Consider the following 16,001-nt stretch of genomic DNA (forward strand, 5'->3'; position numbering starts at 1 on the left):
TACATTTAAACTTTGAATAGCCATTTTGTAAGGTAGGGTATCCGTTTTCAGTATAACTTTCGATCCGTTTTTAGATAACTGTGATGTAAGATTATGAAAAAAGATATATCACCCTACCTTCATAAAAATAAGATAGGAAGAGACATGATAAAACACTGAAGATAGATAGATATTTTTATTTACTGTACGCATTGGCCATTGGGGAGCACATTTGAACTATAATTCTATTTATGAAATATTTATTGTTAACTTGATAGACTTAATACGCGTCTATTTTGAAACATCATTGTAGTCAATGTTCATTTGTAGATGAATAATGCTGCTTGTTCAACTCTTCTATTTCTACAATGGAGCCATGCGATAACTACTAAAAAGGAATTCTTATTTAATTTTCTTTAATCATTGTATCGATACTATACTTTATTGACTGCCATCACAGTTAGGAAAGAGGTTGTCGTGTTACAAAGGAAATACTAAAACTCAAAACTCTTTGCCATTCAGACAAGAACTGTACCCTGTCACTATTCAAAGATTGTTTAATGCATACTTTACACAAAAAAGTGGTAGTAAACGCTGGAAAATATTAAATTATGTTCATTTATAACTTGCAAGTAGGAAAAAATTGTAACAAACATTATACATACCATAGCATGTGCACACACAAAAGCAAAAGCATTGTTCACACAGTACAACAAACAACTGCATCTGTATCACGCTTGTAACTTTATAAATAAATGAATTATTTTATTTTTGGATGAAGTCGCTAACATGCCCATTTAAATCTTCCTTTCGATAAACAGTACATGTTAGTTTTTATCACATATTTAGCTCAATATACGGCGGATATCACTCATAAAAAAAAATTAATATTACACTGTGTTTTCTTACCCAGCGTGACGTCAAAAAGAAACGTTACGTATGTTTGGGCGGTTGATTAATGTAAAATGAAAAAGTGCAAAAATAATTCAGTTGAACACTGTTGAAATGTGCTGAGTTGCAAATGTGAGGCATTTAATGCAGTTATATTTTTATTTTATTTTTTTATAAATAGATAAAAGATGTTCGAATATGAAATGATTGTTTGTTAAAATTCAATGAACTTTTTTTCTATGACTTTGAAAGTTATTGACGTCTTGTCAAAAAAAGTTAAGGCTTAACAAAATATGTGGTAAAACATGTGATAAAAAATCTCTCATGATTTGAGATGGTATATGATTTTTATCAAATGCTAAGGCTCGGGGATAGAAAACACACAATACGACGGATAAATCACATTTATACCATCGCAAATCATGAGATCTCCTATATATATAGCACAGAACTAGAACTAAGAACAGTTATACATATTCGTGTTTTAGATTTAATTTGAGTTTTTTAAAACTTTCTGTATTTTTTCATTTTTCCAGGATTTGCTCTTTAGCGTGATAGAGGAAAACAACAAACGCCTGGAAAGTCTGAACGATTTTCAGATTTCCAAAAAAATTGTAATTATTTTTGTCAGTTGAAAACATTTGATTTTAATTGTACATAAATTAAAATTCAATGGATATTACATATGTTTTAAAATTTAGCTCATTAAGAACGCTTCAACAAAAATTTCTTTGTTCAGCATTTGTCATTTTTCACTTTTTTACTTGTGTTTTACGATTGGAGAGTGGATTTTTTCGGGGGTATTTTGAAAAGGCAAAGTATCTCTCATATCATTGATTGTATACTTTGCAGAACAAAATGATAGAGCTCTATTTATTGACATTTCTAGTCGTGGACTACCAATCTGCCATGTAAAGACATTTGCTTTAGCCACCATATGCTGTGTTCAGTCTTTACGTCATTTAATGCTTTTGAGTATTTGTAAACCTAAAGATTTTTGTTAAATACATTTGCGTACTATTCATAAAGTATACAAAATTTTATAAATTATGAATGATAGGATATTTTTGGTTGTTTCTTTCAAATTTGATTTAAATTTCATTTTATGCTAAAGAAATGATCCTGGTTTCATGAATGCAATTCTTCTATGTTGTTAATAATACACAAAATGCAAAAGTAAACCAAACACCTTAAACCTCAAAATAGGAACTTTTTATGTAGCCTTTAAGTTCAGCTTTAGTGGATGATGCGTTACCAGTCATATTTTCATATCATGTCTTGAGTAGGAGTTGAATATCAGCTTCTCAAAGGAGTGTTCGTTGATGAAACACAGTCAGATAAGTAAAATATGAACCAAACCATACGTGAAAATAAATTCAATTATCAACTGAACCCTGTATATATGATGTAATCTGATAAGTGACATTATATATTGAACGCCCCTCGTATTTAAACGAACAAGGTAAAACTGCAAAGGAGTGATCCCCCTTTACTGGTTATTTTATATTGTCTTCTTGTATGATAATTTGAAATATTGTATCCATCCAACAAAGAAAAAAGAAATGAGGTATGAGGAGAAAGAGGCATTATTTTAAACTAGAATATTAGAAAGCATACAAGATCTCATGAGGTAAACAATAAGAAAAACGTATACGCGCGAGAACATACTAGTAAATGCCCATATATTTCACATTTTAGGGTAGCCGATTTTAGTTTCTATTACTTATGTTGTGCAACTTCGTGTTAATTCTACCTTGAAAGAAAATCGGTAATACAATTCATAAAAATGAAACGCGTTAAGCATATTACTGATGAAAATATTGTTAATTAAGTTCTAGAGTATACCGTTGTTCCATAGAGGGATCTTCAATGAGCACTTAAACGTTAATTTAATCTGAAATTCTGTAGGAGAGGAAATAAAAACTAACATAAAAGAAGATGTAAAAATGCAAGCCTTGCTAATTTTACACAAAGAAATGTATATATTTCCGGTTTATTTTTCTAATCTACATCCTCAAAGGGACCGATACACTATTTGTGATTTCAAAAAATCATTTTAAACGTTTAGATTGGTTTCTTTGGGCATATCAAATGATTAACCAACATGTGAAGGTTAGAAATCAAGTTACAAGTGAAATCCAGAGGTTAGAATTCATTCTTATGAAAACAAAGCTCGAGTCTTGTTTTTTGTTTACAAATAGTGCACTGTGAAGGAATTATAAATCTTAAACCATATCAGTTATGACAAACAAAAAACCGATGCCTTATGTTCATTAACAGTATAATAATAGATAGAAAGATTTTATTGAAATGTACACTTCTACAACACATACAGTAACGAGACTTTGTTTACAAAACACATGATTTTGAACTGTGTGATATTACACAGTTCAAAATCATGTGTTTTGTAAACAAGGTCTCGTTACTGTATGTGTTGTAGAAGTGTACATTTCAATCAAACCTTTCTTGTAACTTAATATTTGACATTCAAGTTTCGTTCAAGCATCAACAGTTTACCAATGTTTTCTATTCTAATCATTTCAATTGAAAATTATGATTTAAATAAATCGAGATCAAATCGTGAGTTGCTCCCATTTAAAAAGAGTTTATATCATACATGTGAAATCTGTTAATGGAATTCAAATTAATAAAAAAAATTCTAGTTCTATTTAAAATATTATGGATATCTTTACATGTACTTAACAATTATTATACATTTGATAGGGACAAATCTTTCAATAAACGTCGATTTTTTTTATATTACCAGTCTTAGTTTTTTTCTGAAATTCATTAAAAAGTCACAAATGAATTTGATAAAACCAAAATGATAGTGTAAAAAATGAGTATAAAATATGTGGCATCCTTTAAAACTTTTTTTTGTAAACAGTATATTCAATATATATAATGAAAACCAAAAATTACAGACATTTTGTTTAATTTAATGAAATTAATGTACAGTTAATTTCATACAAATTCTACGAAAAATAACTCTTTTTGGCATTTCTCTCTCCAATCAACAAAAGCAGTTATCTCCCTTTCAACCTGTAAAAAGAAAAAAAGAAATTGTATATCCTTGACTTTGTGGAATTTTGATAAATTTTCAATATATAATATTGATGGCTTTGTAACAATGATGTCTATAAACAATGAACACATTTAGTTGTCCAGTAAGTGTTATGCTCGATGTGTTCAAAATTCATAAAACAATCTGGGGGTGTTTTTTTCTTACAACTGAAAAATTGTTTAATCAATAAAACAAACATTTTAAAATCTTCTCAAGAAGGCACAAGTTCAAAGCATGCTGTTTAAAACAAAACTCTTTAAAATTCCTGAAAATACACATATTGCATCCAGGGTGTGTACAATGCTAAATTATGCATTTCTGTGCTATTTTTATCAAGGAATAATGACTAAATGATAAACTTTATGCCAAAAATGTTTCACATGAAATTTAACAGAAAAAAATATGTTAAACGCAGTCGCCGTCAGCAACGCATTAACATCCAATAAAATTGCATATTAAAGCTCTAATCTATCTTATTATCCTTGTAGATTGTAATCGGGGGGATATTTTCCTTTTATTTTTTAAAATCAATGGCACCTCTCCAAGAATATATGACTTATTGAATTGTTCATGTACTTCCTCCGCTGTTAACGCCTCTCTTGTATAAAAATTCATTTAAATAATTGTCTGGAAAAAATACTCATGTTTAGCTTAATCTTGTTTAAACATAATGAAAATATATGCACGGTTAGCATGATACATTAATGTTGATGAAAATATTTGTATATTTCTAAAATAAATGTTTTACATCTTTTATTGAAACAATACAACTTACCTACTGGGCTACGTTCTTTTAAATTCTCACATGCACATGCATGATTTAGGAATACAGCAATGCTGTCATAAACATTTTAATTTGATTTTCTAGGGGGAATAGATCATCACATTTCCAAAAAATTCATACAATAAGTGTTTCATTATGCCAAGCAACATATGATTATATAAATTTCGTCAATTTCTGATAGTTTTTCGACTGTTAGAAAGCATTATGATTGTATCATGATTGTTTGATTTTCATTGTCTCTTTTTTCATAAATTCAAATCATAGAAAGTAAAATAGGTTTTTGTGAAATTAAACAAGAAATAAAATGATTAAATAATGTTACAAAGATATTAAAGATCACAATGAAATAAAAACAAGATGAATGACATACAAGGCAAAGATCCTATTGTATATCCAACATTGACTCTCTCCTCTTATGCACCCATGGCCAGTTTCACTGAAAAAGAAAGAAGGTTAAATGAAAGCAAGGTCGGTGATGAAACATTAACAAGTCATACAGTACATTTGCACCAAAGAGCAAAACCAGAAATGGGGACTGAAAAGTACATGAATGTGCAAAAACATGAACAAATAAAGAGAAAGGAACTACAGAGAGAAAAACAGGCTTGATACGAGAATAATTAATTTCATGAAGAACAAAGAAATAGCACTATAGAATTATGAATAATCAAGATTGATATTGCAAAAATTTGAACAAGATTACCAGATCGTGGTCTGAATAAGCAAGGTCTGCAAAGCGTTACTGAATCAGTAAGGCCAAAGAAACTGCTATGATAGTTCTGTCCATCATAAGCGCAGGACAAGAGGACACCATTCTCTCCAAAATCGGTCCATCCAATTACCTCTGCAATTAAAAGTGAAGTAACAGACAAAGTCACATAACAGTTGATAGAGGCATATTATGCCACAACATACAAACAGCTGCAGATCATGTCATTATTTGCGAGAAACTTTACGAAGGAAAAGCTTCCTCAGTTTTTACTACCACTGACACAACTAAAAATTGATGCTGCTTGAAAACATGCTTCAGTAACAGGACCAGGACAGATACTTAATCCGCCAAAGATATACAGAATATCAGACCAGACCAAATAGCTACACTTCCTGAAATATGTATCTATGCCCTCTATTTCCTAGATTATTTGGTTTTGGTACAATGCAACTTCATTTGTTAAGTGGGAAAAACAATAAATTTCGAAAGTCATCAAAAATGCTATGAGTGCTAGAATCATTGCAAACTTCCTAGAAACAAACGAACAAACCAACAAAGTTCCAAACTTTTAGCCGTGCATCTTTAATTTGCACAGAATCCTGAGGTCATGTCGCGCATCGAAAGGGAAAGTAATGCATGGACTTGACAAAACGACAGAACTTGGAATGAATGTCATTGAGTCCTTACAGACGGTTGTAACAAGACTTGAGGAACATGGGTTGGATATGAAGAAAAACACTTTGATTCATATGATCAACATCTATAATCAGCACTTTAAATTTTGTATGAAAAGCTATTTCAATAGAATTTGTACAATGTTTGCCCTGAGTGATCCGACGGACACATCTTTTTAAGGAACTGTGATCAAAACCATTCAGACATTTGCTCAAATGGCGATTTAACTCACAAACTTAAAGGGCATCACTGAAGCCACTAAAACAGTCGGAATACCATCTGAGGATTTGATGGAGGACTTGCAGCATGAATGCACCATGGCAACAAAAGCCATCGAGGATTACACGGCTCATTTTCTCGAAACTGTGCACGGGAACTTTGCAAGATCAAGACCATGAACCAATCAGCGACTTCTTGTGATGGATAGGACCATTAAGTTTCTACCCCTTCAGTACAAGAAAATACAATCAGACTTCTTTGGAAAAGGGACATTAGTTGGCGTATTTTACGTTTAATTACCAAGAAGAATGGCCATAACGGACAGCTAGCATCTCGTCAGATCATCTTGACTTGAACACATACATCAATATTTTTGCGAATAGTATGCAAGGTTTGCGTCCTTCTGCTCAAAGTATTAGAACCCTTTTTTACTCTATCAATGCAGTTTCCAAACTTAAAAGAGATCTACATGAAAACAAACAATGCTGGTTGCTATCAGTGTACACAACTCACCTCCTTTTTCAGTCAGAATTACGGTCATTTTCCTATTACCATCAAGGAGTTCTACCTCAGTGAAGCACAGTCTGGAAAATATCTTTGTAGCCTCAAAACTGGTTCCTGTCAAATGCATGTTGCTAGATTTCTGAATGAAGAAAATGATAATCTTTCTGCATCATACTTGATGAGAGCCTTAGATGGTAACAATGGATTAAAAGGAACTAAAGCATATGTTATCTCCATTAACAATGCAATCCCAAATTCCTCAGATAATCCTTCTGAACATTTTAGATTTGATGTGGATTCAGTATCCTTGAAGGGCATATCAGACTGGTTGTGGACATCATACAGAGATAACAAATTTAAGAATCAGCATCTTAATGTTGCAGAATTGAAAAGTTTCGAAGTAAATGTTAGCTTAAAAAATTGATAAATCTTTACTATTATACAGTTGAGTTCAATAACATAAAGAAGGCATGCTATCTATTTTGTCTCAGTCGTTTAAATTACATATACATTTGCTATATAGTCTCGGTGACAATAATTACCAATGTATCTGCCATAATAATTAAAGTTTACAAATGTACCTTATTGCTTTAAAGGTGTTAGAAAAATTTCAATCTTATGCAATTGATTGTGGACAAGTATGTGTTAGAATGCCAAACCCACAACATACTGAAGAATGCAGCGCTTTTTAAAAAAAAAAACCCAGTTCTTTGGTTTTAGAAAGGGATATGTTTGATAAACCCATATTTTATTTGATTCTAGATATCTCCCTTTTATTTTTAAATTAATCATGTAAGTATTATACCTTTAATTGATTTGGTTGATATTGGATCATAAGATGAAAACTTTCCATACAAATTATGAAACATAAGTTAAATTGAACCTTCTGTTTATATCAGGTAGACCAAACATCTACAAAATTTACACAAAATGGTGATTTATTTTAAATCTTGACAAATATATCTTTTGAGGTTGAATGTTGATTTTTTTTTTTAGCACACCAGTTCTTAACTTAAACTAGAATAAGCTTCCTTAGAAAGCTTGATGTGCAAACCTTACTATTTAATTTTCATTTATCACTTACATACCTTTTATTTCTATCATACATATCTCTTGTAGCATCACAAATAATGCTTTTAGCACCTCAGGTAGGCCTTATCATTTTAATAAGATAAGATACATTTGCGATGGTACTACAAAATAAAATTGAATTTTAATTAGCTATGATGCCATTATTTGAAAAAATTTAATCAACTACAATAGAAAATTAGTATATCTAACAAATACAATACATATTTCTGGTGAAAATATTTATCAAACAAGTGAACCATGCTTTTGAGGCAAATAAAATTGACAAACACTTAGTAATGCAATAATATTATGTGGTTTAATTTAGAATGCGAATGCTCACACATAGCTTACGCATGTTTGTATGCTATCTTGATTCCATCATTTTTAACATATTTCACTTTTAGTCGCATTTTCGTCCTAGGATACCACTTTGTTCAACACATCTTGTCCAGAACTGCTCCTAGAATATACAATCAAATGTTAAAGAAAAGCACGAGATAAAAGAGACAAAGTACAGCACTGGATTTCTCTAGAATAAATGCTAATTATTAGAACCATTTTAACAAGAGATTGGTCTTTGGGTAGTTGTATCAAACAGCAATGTGACGTAGGCCTGTCTATTTCACTGCTGGCCTCCCAGTCATGGCTTTGAAATCAACAAAGACTTTTCTGACTTTTAAGCTAAGACTAAACAATCTGCGTATATTTCACTGGAAACCAGCGTCATTTTTATCGTGTTTTGATGCAAGAAAAAAGATAGCTACATCCTACCGAATGTCCAATGTCTTGTTAAATGGTTCTATTGTAATTATGATATAATCAAACAAAGTTTCGATTTCTTATAAATAATTCATATGCATCTAATATATACCTCCATTTTAGTTACATTCTCTGTATATTACGTCCCTCTGCAAAGTTGTTAAATAAATGAATATCAAAGAATCTACATTCAAAAAATGCTTCAACGTAATCGGTTTATAACCATATGTGGAACACATTCAGCATGGTTTTTAATGGGTTTAGAAAACGAGCAATCATGTGAAGTTCAGAAAAAGAAATAAGGAGAACAGTTTTTCATTGACCAATTAGATTCATTTAAATAGGTCACGTGTTTTCGCAAAAAGGCGGGATAACAGCCGGGGAAGTGTTGATACCCCTGATCATGCATCGTAGTCCAACTGGAAATATGGAGAAAATCACAAGATTTTTTGAATTCTTAACAAAACCATTTCAGTTTTGTTTTAACTATCTGGGCTTACGTAAACGAAGAGGGAAAGACTTTGCAATAGTAAGTCGGACTTTAATGTATGGCAAAATTATGGACTTGTGAATTAATATTTATTATGCAATTTGTAGCATTTTGCATCAGCATATCTTAACGTAGCTATCTTGATTTCCATATATCATTGTTTTGTGATTTAGGTTTTACATTTCTGTTTTCATTATCAATTGTTGCTTTTGTTGAAAACACGAGAGCCGCCATGTTTATTGCTTGTTTTGAGGATATACAAATCATCATAAATTTAACTAATAAATACTTATTATCATCGGTTACTCTAATATAAGCATGATATGCATTCAATAATTTTTTTTAAAATCTGTTATTGTTAAGAAAATGATAGTCAAGTTTGCAATTGCTGGCAATCGTAACTTTTCGGGCTTTTCCGACAAGGGACTAGCTCTGCCAAAGAGACACGGAAACTTGAATATCTGCCAATTCACTGCACATTTCCTTTTCTGCACATGCGCATTGAGGTATCATTTTTCTTTCTAAATAACTTATCAAATATATAATTAAAAAAAAAAATCCCCCATCCAGTTTTTAAAATTTAGTTTTTTGGCTCTTCACTCAACTACAATCAACTTACATCAAAATTAATTTTAATGGAATCAAATATGCCTTATTCCGTAAGTGTAGTTTCAAATATCCTATATTGGAAACAGTTTATACTCACAGCAGTTTTATTTGTTTTGAATTCACGTTTCCACATTGAGAAACTGTATTATGTTTGAATCACTTGTAATGTTAATCAGACACTTGGTAGACTGATATCAACGTTGGTACACTTGATAAGGACATACACTTTTCTGGCGATCTTTACTTACTTATCTAGATGTGTACAGACAAATCCTTCCATTGTGAAATCCGCACTTTATGAAGTCTGATTTTATTATTATGCGCCTCCATTACTAACTATATTGAACTAGCGTCTCTGAAACTCACGATCATTGCTTCACAGGTCACACATATGCGACTGATCGACTAAGCAATCAGTTCCAAATTTTGAACATGATTGTACATGTATGTTTCCTTTTAAAAAGGTATGTAATTAATACCTGGGTACATTTAAAATTTGAATAGCCATGTTGTAAGGTAGAGTATCTGTTTTCAGTATAACGTTCGATCCGTTTTCGTATAACTATGATGTAAGATTATGAAAAAAGATATATCACCGTACTTTCATAAAAATAAGATAGGAAGAGACATGATAAAACACTGAAGATAGATAGATATTTTTTATTTACTGTACGCATTGGCCATTGGGTAACACATTTGAACTATAATTACATTTATTATAAATTCATTGTTAACTTGATAGAATTAATGTGCGTCTATTTTGCGATTACTACTAAAAATGAAATTCTTACTTGATTTTCTTTTATCATTGTGTCGATATTATACTTTATTGACTGCCATCACAATTAGGAAAGAGGAAATGGTAACAGCTAGCTTAGGCGTATATTTTTTATATTTCATTTTCCATTCTAAGAGACAACCAAGTTTCTAAATTTAGTTGCCGTGTTACAAAGGAAATACTAAAACTCAAAACTCTCTGCCATTCAGACAAGAACTGAACCCTGTCACTATTTAAAGATTGTTAAATGCATACTTTACACAAAAAAGACGTAGTAAACGCTGGAAAATTTTTAATTATGTTCATTTATAACTTGCAAGAAGGAAATTTTAACAAACACTATACAAACCATAGCCTGTGCATACAAAAAAGCAAGAACCTTGTTCACACATTACAACAAACAACTGCATCTGTGTCATGCTTGTAACTTTATAAATAAGTGAACTATTTTATTTGAAGAAGTCGCTAATATGCCCATTTAGATCTTCCTATCGTTAAACAGTACATACTAGTTTTAATCACATGTTTAGCTCAAAATACGGCGGGTATCACTCATGTAATAAATTTTTGATGTTACACTGTGTATTCTTACCCAGCGTGACGTCATAATGAAACATTTGATGAATGTAAAATGAAAAAAGTGCAAAAATAATTCAGTTGAACTCTGTTGAAAGGTGTTAGGTTGCAAGTATGAAACATTTAATGCAGTTTTATCTTTATTTTTATTTTTTTCATGAATAGATAAAAATATGACCGAATACGAAATGTTTCTTTGTTATACGTCAATGAACTTTTTTCCATGACTTTAAAAGTTATTGACATCTTGTAGCAGATATGTTGTGTTTCTCACAATAATATTTTTTACAAAAAAGGTTGAGGTTAACAAAATATGTGGTAAAACATGTGATAAAAAGAATTTCTCATGATTTGAGATGGTACGTGATTTTTATCCAATGCCAAGGCTCGGGGATAGAAAACACAAAACTCGTTGGAGAAAAATCATAGTTATACCATCGCCAATCATGAGAGATCCTACATATATATATATATATATATATATATATATATATATATATATATATATATATATATATATATATATATATATATATATATATATATATATATATATATATATATATAGTACAGAACTAGATATAAGAACAGTTATACACATTCATATTATAGATTTAATTTGGGTTATTTAAAACTTTCTTTATTTTTTTATTTTTCCAGGAATTACTCTTTAGCGTGATAGAGGAAAATAACAACCGCCTGGAAAGTCTGAACGATTTTCAGATTTCCAAAAAAATTGTAATTATTTTTAGTCACCTAAAAACATTTTAATTAATTGTACATAAATTAAAATTCAATTAACATTACATATGTTTTTAAATTTACCTCTTTAAATTTCTTTGTTTAGTATTTGTCACTTTTCACTTTTTTACTTGTGTTTTAGGAGTGGAGAATGGATTATTTTGGGGGTATTTTGAAGGAGGACAAAGTATCTCTCATACCATTGATTGTTTACTTTGTAGAACAGAATGATAGAGCTCTATGTATCGACATTTCTAGTCGTGGTCTTCCGATCTGTCAAGAAACTGCCATGTAAAAACGTTTGTTTTAGCCACCCAATGCTGTGTTCAGTCTTTACTTCATTTAAGGCTTTTGAGTATTTTGTAAACCTAAAAGTTTTTGTTTTATACATTTGCGTATTATTCATAAAGTATACAAGATTTTATAAATCTTGAATGTGAGGATATTTTTGCTGTTTCTTTCTTGTTTGATTTAAATGTCATTTTATGCAAAAGCAATGATCCTGGTTTTATGAATGCAAATCGTCTATGTTGATAATAATACACAAACTGCAAAAGTAAACCAAACACCTAAAACCTCAAAATAGGAACTTTTTATGTAGTCTCAAAGTTCAGCTTTATTGGATGATGAGTTACCAGTCATATTTCCATACCATGACTCCGGTAGGAGTTAAATATCAGCTACTCAAAGGTGTGTTCGTTGATGAAACACGGTCAGATAAGTAGGATATGAACCAAACCATGCGTGAAAATAAATTCAAATATCAACTGACCCCTGTATATTATGTAATCTGATAAGTGACATTATATATTGAACCCCCTTTGGATTTAAACGAACAAGGTAAAACTGCGAAGGAGTGATCCCCCTTTACTGGTTATTTTATATTGTCTTCTTGTATGATAAGTTGAAATACTGTATCCATCCAGCATGGTGTAACAAAGAAAAAGAAATGAGGTATGAGGAAAATGAGGCATTATTTTAAACTAGAATATTGGAAAGCAAGTTCTTATGAGGCAAACATTAAGAAATCCGTATATGCGCAAGAACATACCAGTAAATGCTCATATATTTCGCATCTTAAGGTAGCTGGTTTTAGTTTTAAATGCGTATGTTGTGTACATTCGTGTTAATTCTATCTTAAAAGAAAATCGGTCATTCAATTCATTCAATTCATAAAAATGAAACGCGTTTAGCATATAACTGATGAACATATTTTGAATTTTTAATAAAATTCTAGCGTATACCGTTGTTCCATAGAGGAATCTTCAATGAGCACTTATGACGTTACAATAATCTGAAATTCTGTAGGAAAGGAAATAAAAAAAAACATAAAAGAAAATGTAAAAACTGTTTGCCTTGTTAATTTTACACAAAGAAATGTATATACTTCGGGTTTATTTTTCTAATCTACCTCTTTAAGAACCGATACAATATTTGTGATATTAAAAAAATCATTTTAAATGTTTAGATTGGTTTACTTGGGCATTTTAAATGGTTAACCAACATGTGAAGGTTAGAAATCAAGTTACAAGTGAGATCCGGAGATTAGCATTCAATCTTATGTAAACAAAGCCCGAGTCATGTTTTTGTTTACAAATAGTGTACTGTGAAGAAATTATACTATCTTAAACCATATAAGTAATGGCAAACAAAAAACGCTACCATTTGTTCATTAACAGTATAATTAATAATAGAAAGCAAGATTTGATTAAAATGTACACTTATACAGCACATACAGTAACAAGACTTTGTTTGCAAAACGCAAGATTTTGAACTGTGTGATGAGCTTGTAACTTAATATTTGACATTCAAGTTTCGTTCAAGCATCAGCAATTTACCCATGTTATCCATACTAATCATTTAAATTGAAATTTTGATTTAAATAAATCGAGATCAAATCGCGAGTTGCTCCCTTTTAAAAAGAGTTTTTATCATACATGTGAAATATGTTAATGGAATTCAAGTTAATCAAAAAATTATATATCTAAAATATTATGGATATCTTTAAATGCACTTAACAATAGATGTTGATTTTTTATATTAGATTTCTAGGTTTTTTGCCGAAATTCATTAAAAAGTGACAAATCAATTTGATATAACCAAAATGATAGTGTAAGAATGGCGTATAAAATACGTAACATCCTTTAAACTTCTTTTTTTGTAAACAGTATTATCAATATATAAAATGAAAACCAATAATTACACGCATTCTGTTTAATATATTGAAATCAATGTACAGTTAATTTCATACAAATTTTACGAAAAATAACTCTTTTTGGCATTTTTCTCTCCAATCAACAAAAGCAGTTGTCTCCCTTTCAACCTGCAAAAAGAAAAAAAAGAAATTGTACATTCTTTACTTTCTGGAGTATTGATAAATTTTAAATATATAATATTGATGGCTTTGTAAGAATGATTTCTAAACAATCAACACAATTACCTGTCCCGTCTTGTAAACAATTTGGGGTTTTTTCCTACAATTGAAAAATTGTTTAAACAATAAAACAAACATTTTAAAATTTTCTCAAGAAGGCACAAGTGTCTTCAATACATGCTGTTTAAAACAAAACTCTTTAAAATTCCTGAAAATACACATATTGCTTCCAAGGTGTGTACAATGATCAATTATGCATTTCTGCACTATTTTTTTCAAGGAATATTGACTTAATAATAAACTTGTCCAAAAATTTTCGCATGAAATTTTTCAATAGAAAATATGTTAAACGCAGTAGCCGTCAGCAACACATTAACATCAAATAATTTAATTCTGGTTGTAACGCGCTTTCTGATGTTTACAGTTATTTTATATCGTATAAAGAATGTTGCCTACGTCAAAGTAAGACTAACGTCAAAAACGTATCAATACGCCTGACGTTACGTTTGAATTTTGTACAATTTGGTGCCGTTTTTATAAACTATGAAGAGTAAAAAAGTTAAATGAATGAATTGAATTCGCGGTTTATAAAGCGTAAACTGAACCAAACCATTTTATATCGTATAAAACAAATAAATATTGAATTCATTCCTTTAATGAAATCGCATATTAAAGCTCTAATCTATCTAATTATCCTTGTAGATTGTAATCGGAGGAAAATTTTCCATTTTTATTTTTTTCCCCTTTTTTCATTTTTCAGCTTTAAAAAACAGAAAATGGTTTTTTTAGCCGCCAACATCACAATCACCCCTGTGATCATCCAATCAAGTAATCATACATAGATGTTGAAGTTTTGTGTATTCTGTGCAAAGAAAAGCTTGACTTTATTTTGTGACATTTCAGACAATCATTTTGAGGGGAATATGCGACCATCTTGTACATTTGAGAATTAAAATGTAAACATTTATTGAACTGGTATGTTGACTAGAGTTGGTAAGACTCTAGTCTGTATTCTGTCTTTAAAATGGACAAAATGTAACTGGAATTGTGCTTCGTTTTCTTTTATGAATTTAACATAATCTAGCAATACTGTCCTATAATAAAGTAAAGGAAATAAAGAATGTTTTCATAGTAATTGATTATTTCTAACCATTTTTAAAAATCAACAGCACCCGTCCAAGAATATATGATTTATTTGAATTGTTCATGTACTTTCTCCGCTGTTAAGGTTTCTCTTGTATAAAAATGCATTAAAATAATTGTCTGGAAAAAAATACTCATGTTCAGCTTAATCTTGTTTAAACATAATGAAAATATATGCAAGGTTAGCATAATAAATAAATATAATATATTTCTAAATTAAATTTTTTTACATCTGTTACAATACAACAATAACTTTCCGTCACCACTTTCAATACCATTCATTCAAAGGACAATCAAACTCACCCACTGGGCTACTTTCTTTAAAATTCTCACATGCACATGCATGATTTAGGAATACAGCAATGCTGTCAAAAACATTTTAATTTGATTTTCAGAAGAAATAAATCACCACATTTCCAGAAAATTCATGCAATAAGTGTTTAATTATACCGAGCAACATATGATTATACAAAATTCGTCAATTGCTGATTATTTTTTGACTTTTAGAAACCATTAACGTCATGATTGTTTGATTCTCATTTTTCTTTTTCCATAAATTCAAATCATAGACAGTAAAATTGGTTTTTGTGATATTAAACAAGAATTAAAATGATTAAATAATGTTCAAAAAT

General features: G+C 30.2%; 1 long non-coding RNA gene and 1 pseudogene across 1 annotated transcript; one reads left to right on the forward strand and one right to left on the reverse strand.

The window, feature by feature from the left end:
* Positions 1–3,793: 3,793 nt before the first annotated feature.
* On the reverse strand, positions 3,794–4,908 carry LOC128155197 (uncharacterized). The gene is made up of 2 exons (XR_008239575.1): positions 4,025–4,908; positions 3,794–3,912 (listed from the first exon to the last, which is right to left on the reverse strand). It is a non-coding gene; the product is annotated as an uncharacterized LOC128155197 (long non-coding RNA).
* Positions 4,909–5,431: 523 nt separating this feature from the next.
* Positions 5,432–6,002, forward strand: LOC128191371 (uncharacterized; annotated as a pseudogene).
* Positions 6,003–16,001: the final 9,999 nt, after the last annotated feature.

The sequence above is a fragment of the Crassostrea angulata genome, chromosome 7 (genome assembly GCF_025612915.1).
Source record: "Crassostrea angulata isolate pt1a10 chromosome 7, ASM2561291v2, whole genome shotgun sequence".
In the NCBI taxonomy this organism is placed as follows: domain Eukaryota; kingdom Metazoa; phylum Mollusca; class Bivalvia; order Ostreida; family Ostreidae; genus Magallana; species Magallana angulata.